Below are 15,267 nucleotides of genomic sequence, written 5' to 3'. Positions count from 1 at the left end.
AACTTTAAGTACTAAGAATATTATCACCTTCACAAACTTGAATTAGTCATCATAATCTTTTAAATTATATTTATTAATTTATGGAATTTATATAGCTGCCAAACTCAACCTTGTGATTCTAAGCAGTTCACAATACAAAAAAACATAAAAACACATAAAAACCCTGTAAGCCATGTAAGGTCTCCTTCGGCACCCCTTACTTAGGAGAAACCAAGTTGAATAAGCTAAACATCTTATTATGTATTATTAAATATTCATTCTCAGTTACAGTGTGTCCACACATTGTGTTGAGTGATTGCTTAACCATGGCTTGTTAAGAGTGCCATAATTGATTGATTTTGCACAGCTTGCTAAGCCAGAATCAAACAAATCAACAGCATTATGCATGTACGCATGCACATGCACACAGACACATAAATGCAGACATACACATGCATATACTGTATATATTTATACAAACACATAAACTTGCAGTGGTATGAAATCTTTATAAACACCAAAAGGTCAAATAATGAGATACTAATCAGAAAGAGGAGTACAATAAAAATTAGAATACTTGTGGCAAAAATAAGTCTAAATTAGACTCTGGACAAATATATTTGATGAAATGGAGTTCAGTCAATGAAAGATTAAAGTATAATAAATGTGATGGTCCTAAAAATATAACATGGTTCTGATTGTATTTGGACACCATAGATAGAAATGGCTAGGTGGGGACTTGGCCAAATGGAAATCGTCATTTCTGATTTATTTTTAGATTGAAATGTCTTCTAAATGAAGCTCATAGGCTTCTTCCACCCATAAGCTAAAGAAGAAGCTCACAAACAAAGTGATAAGAAACTGAATTGTTCTGGTTGGAAGAAGCCACCATGCCAAAATTCAAACTATGAAAAGTGAGCTGTGTCTTCCCTACTCATACACATTCACAATTTAATTGGCTGTCCCAAAACATCAGAACCCACTCATTGTTTGCTTTCGTTTTTATTGTGTGTGAGTTTGAGTATGGGGGACAATTCTATGAGATAAGCACTGAAAGGATGCCAGATTCAGAATGAGGACAAAGCCCTTTCCTTGTAGCAGATAATAAGCAAAGAAGAAGGGAGGGAAAGAAGTATAAAATCTTGTCAGACCATGTTAAAATCTTGGGGGGTTTTCTGCTTTTATACAAGCAATTGTTATGAGATACTGCAACTGCACTAGGTCCCATTCTAAATGATAAACTGTTCTGACATATTAAATATTTGACTCTTTTGACCAGCATGATATGATGATGCAGTGGGTGGTATTTGAAGATCCCCAGGCTGGCAATTTACTGTTAGGCGCTGCAGAACACTTATGAGGCAGCTGCAGATGTTCTCCTTCCTCTTGCATACAGTACTTGTGTGCTGACAGGAGCCTCTTCATTCTCATCACAAGGGAGAGCAGTTGAATGCCACTGTTATAGAGGTTGCTTATCACCAAGAAGCCTAACCCTCTGTCCCCTCTGTTTAAAATCTGCAAAAATTGAAACTTTTCACATTGCATGTTTTTTCTTATGTATTGCATATGGAATATTGTTCCAAATATTATTTTTGTTAAACAGAGTAGGCACACAACTATGTTTACCTCTGTGAGAAGGGTGAAATAACATTTCATATTATAAAACAGGAACCTAAGGGATGCTGATCAGGCAAATTTGGTCCTATGCTGCCAAACCCACTATAGTGAAGTGGCTAGCAGCAATGAGATTCTATGTGAACTGGAAGATTTCCTCCATGTTTGGTTTCCTAAATTTAATGTCCTATCCATGCTTAAATCTCAGTTATTACATTCTTTCCACTTAGTTCTACCTTCAGAGTTGCACGGGCCCTCATATAGTCATAGTCAGGAAACTCTTTTTTTTTTTGTCTGTGAAGGTTCCCTGTATGATATAGAAAGTTGGATTCTAAATTAACAAGCAGGCATCCCTTGATAGACAATTCTTCCTGTTGCAGATGTTCACCTTGAATGCATGACTCCAAAGCTTAGGCATGCTAACATATCAGAAGGGCATCAAGAAGGGTCTAGAGCTGGGCACTGAAATTAGTAGGCTGATGAACTCAAACTACAGTTCTATCAGCATGTAGTTGAATTTAAATGGTAGATTATGCTTTAGAATCTGTATGGAAACTGATTTCCCTGTGTCTGGGTACCTCTTTGGAGTTTTTAGATTTGCTATTGCAAATTAGAAACAATGATGGAGGAGAACTGGCTCAGGCCCTTTTGTGCAACAGGGAAACTAGATTTTTAGACTGGGAGACAGAATTATGCTTCCCTACCTGACATGTACCAGCTTCAGAGTCCGTTGTGATCTGGCAGTATGGAATGATAGCTGTTTGTAGGAATAGAGTATACTATAATAATGAGGACATCAATATCAGGGACAGTCACAGACAATAAATACTAATTCTGGTAGTAGAATGTACAGGCTCCCAATATATATGAAACCTCAGAAATGCTAGAAAATTAAATATATAGCTTTAATCTATTTTTTCTTGGGAAAATAATGATAGTTCTTAATCTCTTATAGGATCATTTGGGGGTGGGGGGCAGTGATTGCCTTTGAAGTGTACTCATGAAATAATAGTAGTCTGACAAGACATTACTGTCAGTATAGGGGAATCATAATCTGCACCACAGGCTGACAGATCCAGACATTTTTTAATGTTAAGCATGTTTTCTCACTGAATTGAAAAATTGCCTGGCATATACTCCAAAAGTACAAACTGTTGATTCATAACAGATCCATATGCTATAGGCCAATGTCAATAAAATCCTTTTTTTTTTCAAATAATGCCAGGCAGGCAAAATTTCTACATTACTTGGATAGCTTTGAGTACCTCAGTGGGTCCTGCCTCCCATTCCAGTGTGTCAACAATATATTCTTTTATTCATTAAATCAATGGTCCTTCAGTAGCTGTTATTTTTAAGTTCAACTCCAGCACTTAAAACTGGTGCTTAATAACTTGATATAAGCTAAAGCTGCACAGAAATCTGTTACTGTCATTTTCTTTCTAATGAACTTTATATTGCCAGTTATAGTTTAATCAATGTTTTAAGTGGAGAACTATGTCATGGCAGAATTAACCTCTCAAAGGGGAAATGATGAGCTAGGGCAGGCTAGTACTGCATTGTACATCTACTAATAACTTAACAGATTAGCACTACAATTATATTGGGAAATTAATTATACTGGGAAGGAATAGTAATTGTTTTCATCTATGGGAGAGATTACACTTCTTGGTTGCACCGTTAACCTTGAAGATATCAAAAATGTTTACATTTATGATGCAGACACAACACTACCTATTTGAAGGGACTTAATGTAATATTAGCATAAGCATCCAAAAACATATATTGGGATATATTAACTATTTGCTGCTGTCTATGAGGAATATTAGGGTTGAAGAAACATTAACAATCTCAGATATGCAGATGATACCACTTTGATGGCTGAAAGCAAAGAGGAACTGAGGAGCCTTATGATGAAGGTGAAAGAAGAAAGTGCAAAAGCTGGCTTGCAGCTAAACCTCAAAAAAAAACCAAGATTATGGCAACCAGCTTGATTGATAACTGGCAAATAGAGGGAGAAAATGTAGAAGCAGTGAAAGACTTTGTATTTCTAGGTGCGAAGATTACTGCAGATGCTGACTGCAGTCAGGAAATCAGAAGACGCTTAATCCTTGGGAGAAGAGCAATGACAAATCTCGATAAAATAGTTAAGAGCAGAGACATCACACTGACAACAAAGGTCCGCATAGTTAAAGCAATGATGTTCCCCATAGTAACATACGGCTGCGAGAGCTGGACCATAAGGAAGGCTGAGAGAAGGAAGATAGATGCTTTGGAGGAAAATTCTGAGAGTGCCTTGGACTGCAAGAAGATCCAACCAGTCCATCCTCCAGGAAATCAAGCCAGACTGCTCACTTGAGGGAATGATATCAAAGGCAAAACTGAAATATTTTGGCCACATAATGAGAAGACAGGACACCCTGGAGGGCAAAAGGAAGAGGGGCCGACCAAGGGCAAGGTGGATGGATGATATTCTAGAGGTGACGGACTCGTCCCTGGGGGAGCTGGGGGTGTTGACGTTGAAGCTCTGGTGTGGACTGGTCCATGAAGTCACGAAGAGTCGGAAGCGACTAAACGAATAAACAACAAATGAGGAATATATTTGTTTTTGAATTGCCAGGTCATGTGATTATATCTCAAGGACTGAAAAGGTGATGGAAATGAGTTTTATCATTTGTTTATTTATAGGCCACTTTTCTAGGACAAGTTATATAAGATATGAGTTGGAAGGATCCTTAGAAATTATCTGTTCCAATCCTCTTTTCAGTACCGGAATCCATTAGATGATCATCCCTGATAGGTGGCTATCCAACTCGTAATTTAAAACTTTCAGCAAGCGGGATTCCACTACCGTTATAGAAAGCAACAGGATGGTCCATTTTAATATGGACAGCTTTTTCTAGAATATGTACAGTTCACAGAACTGCAAATGAACCTTAGGAAAGCTAGATGTATATTAACAGTAATGTACTGTATATCCAGTCTCAACTATATGCAAGTCATAACCAATCTGCCTGCTCCTCCATGTTTATGTTGCTGTAACTCATAATTCTTTCTGAGCTTGAACATACACGTCAGTAGCTTGTAAATACTTGCCCTAGATATAAAGCATAATGACTTTATCTCTTTTTACAGCTCATTCATTAATCCAAAATACAGAAGAATTTAATTAACCTCTCTACTCTTCCTTTAGGCATGGGAGCAAATTTCCCTATCTCTTGTAGCACTATGGTATTCTGACTTTTATGCAGCATGTTGGCCCCAAGAAGGCCCACGGAATTGTAGCATATCTATTACATTTAAAATAATTTTGAAATGTCCTGCTTGTATGATAATCCATTTGACTTGCGTATGTCTTTTTTTAAAACATGTATCGCATTTATGAAAATAAAAGCTTTCTTTTGATTCTCTCATAGTTTGCATTTTTAGCAGTAGCATTATTCAGTCAAATTGTTTTTCATGCCTTTGCATTAGGATGCTTGTAAAATTAAACTCATGTCCATCTTACTCTTCAGTTTGTGAAAATATATGACAGGGAATTAGTCTTGTTCTATTGCTAGGACTTCAGACCTTCAGCGCAAGTCTCAGTCTCTAGCTCTTACAAAACAAGTTATAGTAGTGGAGCTGTTCTCTCCTCTGTTGCTTCTATACTAAATGTTCAAGATGCAAAAGCTGAAGAAACATCATCCTTGACAAGTATGAGGAAGCTGTGGAGCTGGCTCCTGATGCCTATACATAAACTCTTTATGTACTTATGATCCATGTTGCTATGTTTTGCAAATGCAAAATTGCTAAATGCTAAAGAGATAGAGTAACCTGCCTCCCAGGAAGAGTTACATGTGTTCACCTACTGTTCTTCCCTGCCTCTGCTATAGAGAGTTTTTAGCAGAAAGAAAACACAGCTGAATCTCAGAACAAAATAAAATGTACCAAATGCATTTCCATCTGCATTAGGGAGTTAGTTGCAACTCTGCTATTCCGAGAGTAGGATTGTATAGATGTTGTCTAATACCTCAAATTTATAAACCACATTTATTTCAGAGTGAAATAAGTTTTTGTTGCATTCAGCTGAATTTGTTTTCATGAAGTTATGCATTGGGTAACACTTGTCAATTTCTGAACATTTTAAATCAGGTAATAAACAATGCATTAGACCCCAAAATAAATTGCCAGGTTTTCTTTCTCATTTTCTTTTATTGTAATCTCTATATCCCCTAGAAAGACTTCACTGAAGGTTTGGGACCCCTCGTTAACAGGAGAGGTCTCAAAGGATGATTCAGAATGATAATGAATGGGGCACATTGCTCTCCACTGAGTGAAAGGACAGGAAACTTGTCTTCCAGAATTTTTTTAAACTAGATTAGGAGCCACTCTGAACTAATGAACAAAGGAGTATAAATGTATATGTAAACATATACATAATTATATTTAATAAAACGTTCTATTGAATCAAGCATGTACATAGTTTTCCTTTACTCTTATTTCTAATTGGAATAAGTTTGATAAATGCTTTAGAGTTCTGGCCAAAGAATATAGCTTCATAATTAATGCTGACATCACTTAGCTCTGGAAAATCTAAATCATACTGTTTACAAGATATTTAAACTTTCTGTGGGAAGATTACATAAGATTTCTCTGTTTATATTGGGACTCATGCTGGTGTCTTATATTTTTAGCATCTTTTTTGCAAAGTGGAGCTCTAAGAGATGAGTGATGGCATTAATGAAGAGGGCCCTTACCAAATCAAAGTACCAGGACTGTGATTCTTAGAACAAGACATGATTACTTGCTTTTTGTGTGTGTGTGCATTAGCATTGCTATTCCTGAACATTTAATGAATGAAAGAGAAATATTTGAAAAAAAATCTTCATTACATTCTGAGTGAAATTAATGGAATCATGTGTGTTGAGAATGAAGAGCTAGTCTGAATGTTGCCACCTGCTCTTTAGAGGTTATAGGAAATTACAACAAATTATTATTCTACCTAGTGGATCTAATGTCCACAGAGTTCAGTCAGCAATGTGGATACTGTTGTATGTAGCCGCTCCTCAGGGATATTGCTTCTCCAGTTCAAGCTTAATTCATCCAAGTTACCCACACAGATGACAGAGGGTTGAGTAGATGTTTATGTATCTTGCTATTCTTGCTGCCTGCATGTCCACTCAGGGCAAATGCAAGAGAAAGCAGCAGTGGGTTGGTCGTGGTGCTGAAGCACAGCTCTCAGCTGAAGTTGCTTTGCTGCCAGAAGTGGAACAACAAATGATATGTTTAAGCAACTGAGGTGGAAAATTTCACAAGGGTGTCCTTCCAGAGAAACTAAATCTTAATCTAAAGTGAGGGTGTTTAGGATTTGGCCATTTTTCCCACTAAAGCCTATGGATTAGCCAATTAAGAATATCCTAATGGGATAGCGGGCTAGGCAATTGGCAGTTCAGTTGTTGTTTGCATGAGTTGACAGTTTTCTGAAGGTAGCTCCATTTGATTTAGTCAATGGAGGAAATTGATTAATTGATTGATTATGTGCCATCAAATGTTGTCAGCTCTTAGCAACCACATAGATAGATTTCCTCCATGACAAGCTGTTCCTAACCCTTTTTTCAAGTCTCCCAACAGTGCACCCATCACCACTGTAACTGATTGCCTCCACCTTGCTGCTGGTCATCCTCTTCTTCTCTTTCCTTCCACCTTTCCCAACATTATAGCTTTCTCCAGAGAGCTGGGTCTTTGCATAATGGGTCTGAAGTAAGATAATTTAAGCTTAGTCATTTGTGCCTCAAGTAAGAACTCTGAGCTGATTTGTTTGATGATCCATTCATTAATTTTCTTGGCTGTCACAGTATTCTCATAAGTCTTCTCCAACACCAAAGTTCAAAACTGTCAGTACTCTTCCTATCCTGTTTCTTCAAAATCCAACTTTCACTTCCATAGAGTGCCACAGGGAATACTATGGCTTGCATGATTCTGATCTATGTTTAGGTAAAGACACATCATGGCATTTGAATATCTTTTCCAAGACCTCCATGGCTGCTCTACCAAGTGCTGTTCTGCAGTGTAATCCTAAAAGACAGAAGCTATTCACCACTTTGATATCTTCATTGTCAATTCTAAGGCTGGTTGTCATACCTGTTGTCATTAGTTTGGTCTTCTTTATATTTAATTTTAGTCTCATTTTTACCCTGTGCTCCTTGACATTTATTCCAGGAGCTTTGTATTTTCGGTGATTAGAGTAGTGTCATCAGCTTAGCACAGGTTATTGATGTTTCTTCCTCCAAGTTTAAACCCATACTCACCTTCTCCCAATCCTGCTTTCCTGTGTATATATTCACCACATTCTGTAGGTTGAATAAATAAGGGGAGAGTATACAGCCTTATCACACTCCTTTGCCAACCTGGAGCTAATCTGTTTCACCATGTTCTGCGCACACTGTGGCTTCCTGATACGTATATACATTTCTCATGAGGACAATGAGATGTTCTAGGATTCCCATTTTTCTAAGCACACCTCACAGCTTGGCACAATCAAAACAGTTGAAGGCCTTTCTATAATAAGTGAAGCACATACTGACTGTTGGCTTTCTTGATTATCCAGAGTGCATCAGCAATAATGTCCTATGTTCCTTGTCCTTTCTAAAGCCAGCTTGAACATCTGGTAACTCTTTTTCCATGTATTATTTTGCTTGCATGCAAAGTTAAGGACATTGTGCAATAGTTTGCATGTACTGTTAAGTCTCCTTTCTTTAGTATTGGTATGCATATTGACCTCTTCCAATCTGTTGGCCACTGTGTTGTTCTCCAGATTTGCTGGCATAGCTTGGTTAGGACCTTGACTGATTCTTCTTCTGTTGCTTGCCATATTTCTGTGGGTATTCCATCAGTTCCTGCAGCCTTCTAACTTGGTAATGACATGAGTGCTGATCTTCTAGTACTAGAGGTTCTTATAAGAAGGGAATATCTTCTAAGGTATTTGGATGTTGACATCTCTACCATACAGTATTTTGGTACACTCCTTCCACTGTCATTTGATCTCCTTTGAATAAGTTACCATCTGTCCATTGGAGTCCTTTAGTTTACCAATTTGAGGTTAGAACTTCCTTCTGAGTTCAGAGATCTTCTGAAAGACTTTCCATGTCTGTTTCCATCTTCACTGTCTTTACATATGTTGTTGTAATACTGCTTCTTGTCTCTTCTAACAGCTCTCTGAAACCCCTTGTTAAGTTCCTTTCTGAGATTTTTACTTCCTTAGTTTTCTGCATCTCTTCTTGGCAATTTCCACAATTTGTTCTGACATACAATTTGTTTTCTTCCGTTTTTTTTCCCCCCCCATTTTTGGCAGTCTCTTTTCATATTCATCTTTAACAACTTCTTTAAGTTCATTCCATAATTCCTCTGGTTCTCTGCCAATGAGGTTCAGGACTTCAAAGTGATTCCTGATGTTCTCCTTGAAAATGTTAGGTATATGTTCAAGATCATATCATGGAAACTGACTGGCTCTCTTCTTCTTCTTTAGCTTAACTTGGAGCTTGCACATGAGCAGTTCATGAGCTGTCCCATAGTCAGAACCTGCCCATGTCTTTGATGCTATAATTGACCTCCTCCACCTCCTTTTGGCAATAATATAGACAATTGGATTTCTATGAAGAAAACATTGGAGTGGCAGAAATTGATAAGTCGATTTTCTGCTTCATTTCAGTTTCCTAAGCCATACAGTCCAATTATATTTTCCTCTTTCATGTTTCCAACTTTGCCATTCCAGTCTCCAATCACAAGCAGCACATCTTGCTTGCATCTTCTGTCAATTTCAAATTGAACTTGATCATAAAATTCATCAACCTCCTCTTTTGCACTGGTGGTTAGAGCATACACTTGAATGATCGTTATATTAAAGGGTGGTCCACAAAGTCTAATTGATATTATTCGGTCATTAATTGCATTGTAGCTAAGTATCATTTGAGCTATACCCTAACCCTAACTATAAAAGCAACACCATTCCTTCTTCGTTTTTCATGTCCTGACTAACACAAGTGTGATCTTCTGATTGAAATTATGCAATCCCAGTCCATCTCAGTTCACTGATGCCTAAGATGGCAATTCATTTCATCTTTCATTATGCTGAGCTTTCCTGTCTTCATGCTCCTTATGTTTCACATTCCTACTGTAATTCTGCCTTTGCAGCTTCGGATTTTCTTTTCCTATATGGCAACATCAGCAACTAGACTCCCAAAGGCTTTAATCTAGCCACATCATAAACCCCATTATTCCAAAAGATCCTCAGCTCTTCCTCAATAGCATGTTGAGTGCCATCCAACCTGAGGGGCCCATCATCTGGCATGATATTGTCAATCATTTTATATTCCCTATGCCTGTGGTTTTCTTGGTAAAAATACAGGAGTGGTTTACCATTCTCTTCTCCCACTCAGTATGAACTGATGCTTTTGCTATTGTCACTAAAGTGATCATCCACCTCTAGTATCTTCCTATATCACTGCTGCCCAATATAGGTGACTGCTTGCTTTAACTGGGCAGCTGGGATGGATGGATGGATGGATGGGGCTTGGTTGCTGTGTTTTGCAGTAGACAGACTTTTTGTTCATATGTGACTTCTTTCTTGACTACAATAAAGCGACTTATCTAGCTGTGTTGTGTTTGTGAAGCTTTTGCCATAAGGAAATTGGTGAGTGCAGTTCATTATCTGGAATGTCAAGGTTTATTGCTGTTTGTAGTGTGAAGTCTGACATGTTAACACATACATCTCTATGACCTTTTCATTCTTAATTCTTCCTTTACATATTCCTTTAATTTTTCTTTTTTTTAAATAGACTTTAACCTCGCAAGAAATAATAAAGACTGAACGTTTCAATTGAGCCAGGATGTCAGATTTTATTATAAAGTTAAATCAATACGTACTTAATGCCCTTGGTTTAGTGTTTAATAAAGTAAAATAAAAACTGATGGGCTGTTTAATGTAGCAAGAAAATGCTGCTAAATCAAGTGTGTGTTTGAAATTTAAACCCTCCCTTTTAGCATAGTTCTTTTTCCTAGAACATTATATCCTTTGACAACTTAAGATAGGGATCCACCATAAACTTTGAAAAGTTCCTTTGAAGTCAGGAAGCTTGAAAATCTTGCTGTTACATTTCAGGTTGAATGAATTTATAGAAACTGAATTCACAGTGGCAGGGGTAGGCAGTTGGAGATCTGTCTGTCTGTCTGTCTGTCTGTCTGTCTGTCTATCTATCTATCTATCTATCTATCTATCTATCATCTATCTATCATCTATCATATGTAATATAAGAATAAAATGAAATCTAAGTCTTTTGAAAGCATTATTAGTTTTTGTCATATCTTAAACAAATCTTAATAATCTTAATAAATCTTAATCTCATCCTATTTTAGAAAATGCTCCCCTTATAAATGGGTGTAATGGTATGTGGGAATGACCTTGGGAGATAGGAGGAAGAGCAGCAGACTAGGCAATGGTCAGATAAGAGGCAGCTGAGCCTGCAGAAGGAATGGGGGTGTGGCAAACATCTCAGAAGGGACCCTCCCTAGTTTCTTGGACTGTAACTACAAAGAGGGAGAGATGTACTTTCACACTTGCAAGTTTCTGTTAATGTAACCTTACAATAAAGATAGAGCTAGTACTCCCAAGTGTTCTTCTTGTCTGGACTACCTCACAAGGCTGACATGGGGTGATTTGCTTTCTACAGAGTTCTATTATCCCACAAAACTGTTGGCTTATCTTTGTAATTCTCCATATGCTTTTGTAGAGATTTTATTAGACTGGCCTTATTTTTAAAGACATTCTTTTTTAAAGGAAGATCTCTCTAGAGCTACTTCAGGCTGGTTACAAACAGGCTTTAGTACTATTAAGAAAATGACATCTATTCATTGATCTTGTGTGGGTCTCCATTGAGAAAGTCGATATATAATTTTCAAGGGTAGTATGCTCTTTAGGATTAACAAAACCAATGTCACTTACACAGAGCTCTACATTATCTGTGTAGTATCATCTATCCTGTAGTGGGTTCTGGCAGACAGTGTTTCAGTGTCAGCCCTTTGTTTCCTGATCTGGTCAGCCTCAGACTCCACAAGAAGACTAACACTTTTCTTTACTGAGATGGGCAATTGTAACAGAAACTTGCAACCCTGACTGTGTTTTCCCTTCCCTCCATTTTAAATTCCAGGAAGTCAAGGAGGAGCCAGTCTGAGTGTCTTCCTAATACAGTATGTTCCCTGGTTCCAAGGTTCAAAACATGTTTTTTGAATATGGTGTTGTTGTAGCAGTCTCTGAATAATTTCTTCAAGGTTATCTCCATGGTTCCCTTACATCTCTAGTAAGAGATCACTAGAAGGAAGACACATTATCATCTTTGTTCTCCTAAGGCACCATTCCAAAACATGACAAATGTATGTTGAGTCATTCCCAGTCAGCATGACTAAACTTACATGTAGTTCTAATTCCAATATACCATCAGATTAGAGAAGGCTGCTCTAATAAAGTAAGAAAAGATAGAGTTGGGGAGTTGTGTTTCACTAACAAGGAGTAAGGAAAACACTATATAAATAGTGATACAGAGCTTAGGTGACTAAGTACAGCAAAAGGGTCTTTTGAGTTTCACTGGGAAAAGATAATTATCAAAAAGGAAACAATTAGATTTAGACCAGGTTTGAGGAGAAAGATGATTGAAGAAGCCAAAATGAGTAGCTTTACCTTATTTTAGAGTCATGGAACACAAAGGTGTTTACATCCTGCTTGGCTGTAATTACATGTAAGTCCACCACAGGGATTTTAGTTTCAGCAGCTTTGATCACAAATTCACAATCAAGTGAATTAGACTCAAAACTTTGATGCCAAACAAGAAAGGACTGCCATGGGCAATAACAAAGGAACCAGATGACTGGCTAAGAGAGATGTACAAAAAGATATAATGATTCAAGAACACAATTTTGAATCAACAGCAGGTTTTTCTTTGACTCCTTGCCACTCCAAGTAAATAGAATTTTTCAATTTTCCAAGTTCATGCCGTGAAATATTTGAGAAATGTACTTTATGAAGTGATGATAGTTATACTTTGGATAAGTACCACTTTTAGAAATATGCCTACATACTTTGTAAAATAATTGGGTCTAACAAAACATATTTCACTCTCTGTGAAATTCCTGAGTTTTATATATTTCACTTTTTATTGTAAGATGTGGCATTAATCTTCACATTTAAAAGTACAAAAATGTAACTAGCAAAAACATCCTTCAAAATGTGTTTTCATGAGGCATGTACCATCTTGTATGCCTCTATAAATAACATCTGAATCTGAACTAAGTTTTGATTTTACAAATTGGATGTATTTTATATATTATGTATGTACTACAAAGTTTCATATGTACTATTGAGTAAATGAGAACCATAGATACTTATATTATTATTATTTACATTATGTTTTTTTCCTTCAAGAGGAAACATTAAAAGTCTGAAAATTAACCTTGCACAGTTTTATGTAACAGAGGAATAAAATAGTACACTATAATGGAAAATCTTGATTTTAAACATGTAAAAATGGATAACTTAACAACTTTTTAGTTTATGATGATTGAAATAAAACATTTTAAATGGAATTGACTTCTGTAAAACTAACTTCTTTTAGTTCTCATGTCATTTGATGTAGAAGTGTAGACAAAGAAAAAAATGAAATTATTTAAAGTGTCACAATGATAGAAAAAAAGTGGATTCCTAAGATCATTCATTGAGTTTTCTGGATTCCATATTATGGATGTAGTATTGGACTTATTAGCAGTTAAGCTTCAAGGGAACTCTGCTGTCTTTCAGACTTGGAGCTTTCAAATACTGCATTGTGTTTGGCACTTGATCAAGGTCTTTGTCAAAGGCCTATTCTGTTTACCATTTCCAGATATATAGAACAGATGAACTTGAATCCCTGTATAGGCATTATGGTTCTTGGAAGACAGATGGGAAACAGATGTTAGTATGAAATCTCCAAGATTTGATGAGCAACATTTCAATATATATTGATAATCAGATGAAGTTATCTTTCTGACATGGCTTCATATATTTCAAATATTATCTTGGGGAAATGTTGAATATATTATGAATTATAATTCTTGTGTACTACTCTATAATTGCCTTGGCTGTAATATTGCTATAATTAAAGGGATTCATTTTGCTCTGTTTGCAGCCAACCTTTTATGACCATTTAAAAATGTATTGTGCTAATGCTGAGTCCACCTTTTTTTTTTGGTTGCCTGTGAGTCAGTGTTGCCAGGACTTTTCTTGGTGAGATTTCGGGAGTGGTTTGCCATTGCCTCCTTCCTAGGGTTGAGAGACAATGACTGGCTCAAGGTCATCCAGCTGGCTTCATGCTTAAGGCAGGAATAAAACTCATAGATCTGGGTTTCTAGCCTGATGCCTTAACTAATACACTGAACTGGCTCCCCCTAGTATATACCTGAGCAAGGGATATTTTTTACATGCATTAGAGTTAAAAATGGTGTAAAGTCCATACAGAATATATTGATCTTTTACTGGTTTAGGGAAAGAATTGTCATCATTGGTGTTTAATGATCTGCTACACTGTTGCTGACTGAAATATTCAGAAAGCTGAAATCTTGATTTTAAGAAGTAGCAATGTAAAGGCTTTAGAGATATGGGAACCAGATGACCTGTCTCCTTAATATAAAGAACTTTAACATCTTTATTTTCAAGGAAAAATATTATTTAATAAATGAGAAGTTATGCCAGTGTAGAATGCATTAATTTGCCTTTTAATACTGTACCTTTATTCTGTAAAAAGTTGATAATTAGGTTTGCAGATTAGAATAGTGTAATCAGACCACTTGTCTAGATGCTTGCTAAATTTGTTTTCTTCTTCATGTGAGCCTTCTAATAAATAAAACTAATGTTTAAAAGTCATTCTTTTTCACCTTTAGGAAAAAAACCCTATTAATATATTGTGCCATCCCTAAGCATTTAAACTCTTTAAAAGGAACATAGGAAGTGATTGATAAGTTTAAGAACTGCAGCTAAATTGGCAGAGCACCTAAAAAATAAAGTAGTGCTCATTCATCTTATGATTTAGTTTTGTTTGCTGCCATTATTAGTTTTTCTACTTAAACTCTTTTTTAAAAAAAGTCACATAAAATTATCTTGCGGGGGTGAATTAATACTTATTTTTGATGCCACTGCAAATGTGAAATATTATGCCAATATATATGTTACCAATTTTCTATTTTTAACCAACACTTAAAGAGATTATTAATGAATCACTGTATGTTGTATCAGTGGAATTAGTTTATCAGGCTGTATTACAAATAAAGTCAACGTATAAAATAACAATGAATGCATAAGAGCAGTTCAAGCTTAAGCTATTTTATCTATCATGATCAGGTATTTATCTGCAGATTTCTGTGTTCCCTTTTTCTTTTTAAAAAGAAAATAAATGTCCCATGCTTGGAGTTTCAGACAAGTAAATACTGCTACCTCATTGTGAGGAGGAGGGGTGTTCCTGGAAGGAATGATAGGAGAACACTGGAATTGTATGGCAAGAGTATACCATCCCAGTGGGGTCACCCAAGGTGTAAAAACAATCCTAGCTCCCCAGCTAAAATAAGCAGGCACCTATATTGTGTGGCAGTGATATAGGAAGATGCTGGAAGCAGAATATA

The 15,267-nt window shown here is 36.5% G+C and overlaps 1 protein-coding gene across 8 annotated transcripts in view; it reads left to right on the top strand.

Annotated features, from left to right (window-relative positions):
- Nucleotides 1-15,267, top strand: part of DGKB (diacylglycerol kinase beta) — a 249,659-nt gene that overhangs the window by 114,799 nt on the left and 119,593 nt on the right. The gene's annotated exons all lie outside the window — the stretch shown is intronic.

The sequence above is a fragment of the Candoia aspera genome, chromosome 4 (genome assembly GCF_035149785.1).
Source record: "Candoia aspera isolate rCanAsp1 chromosome 4, rCanAsp1.hap2, whole genome shotgun sequence".
In the NCBI taxonomy this organism is placed as follows: domain Eukaryota; kingdom Metazoa; phylum Chordata; class Lepidosauria; order Squamata; family Boidae; genus Candoia; species Candoia aspera.
This window is presented reverse-complemented; position numbering and strand designations above follow the sequence as displayed.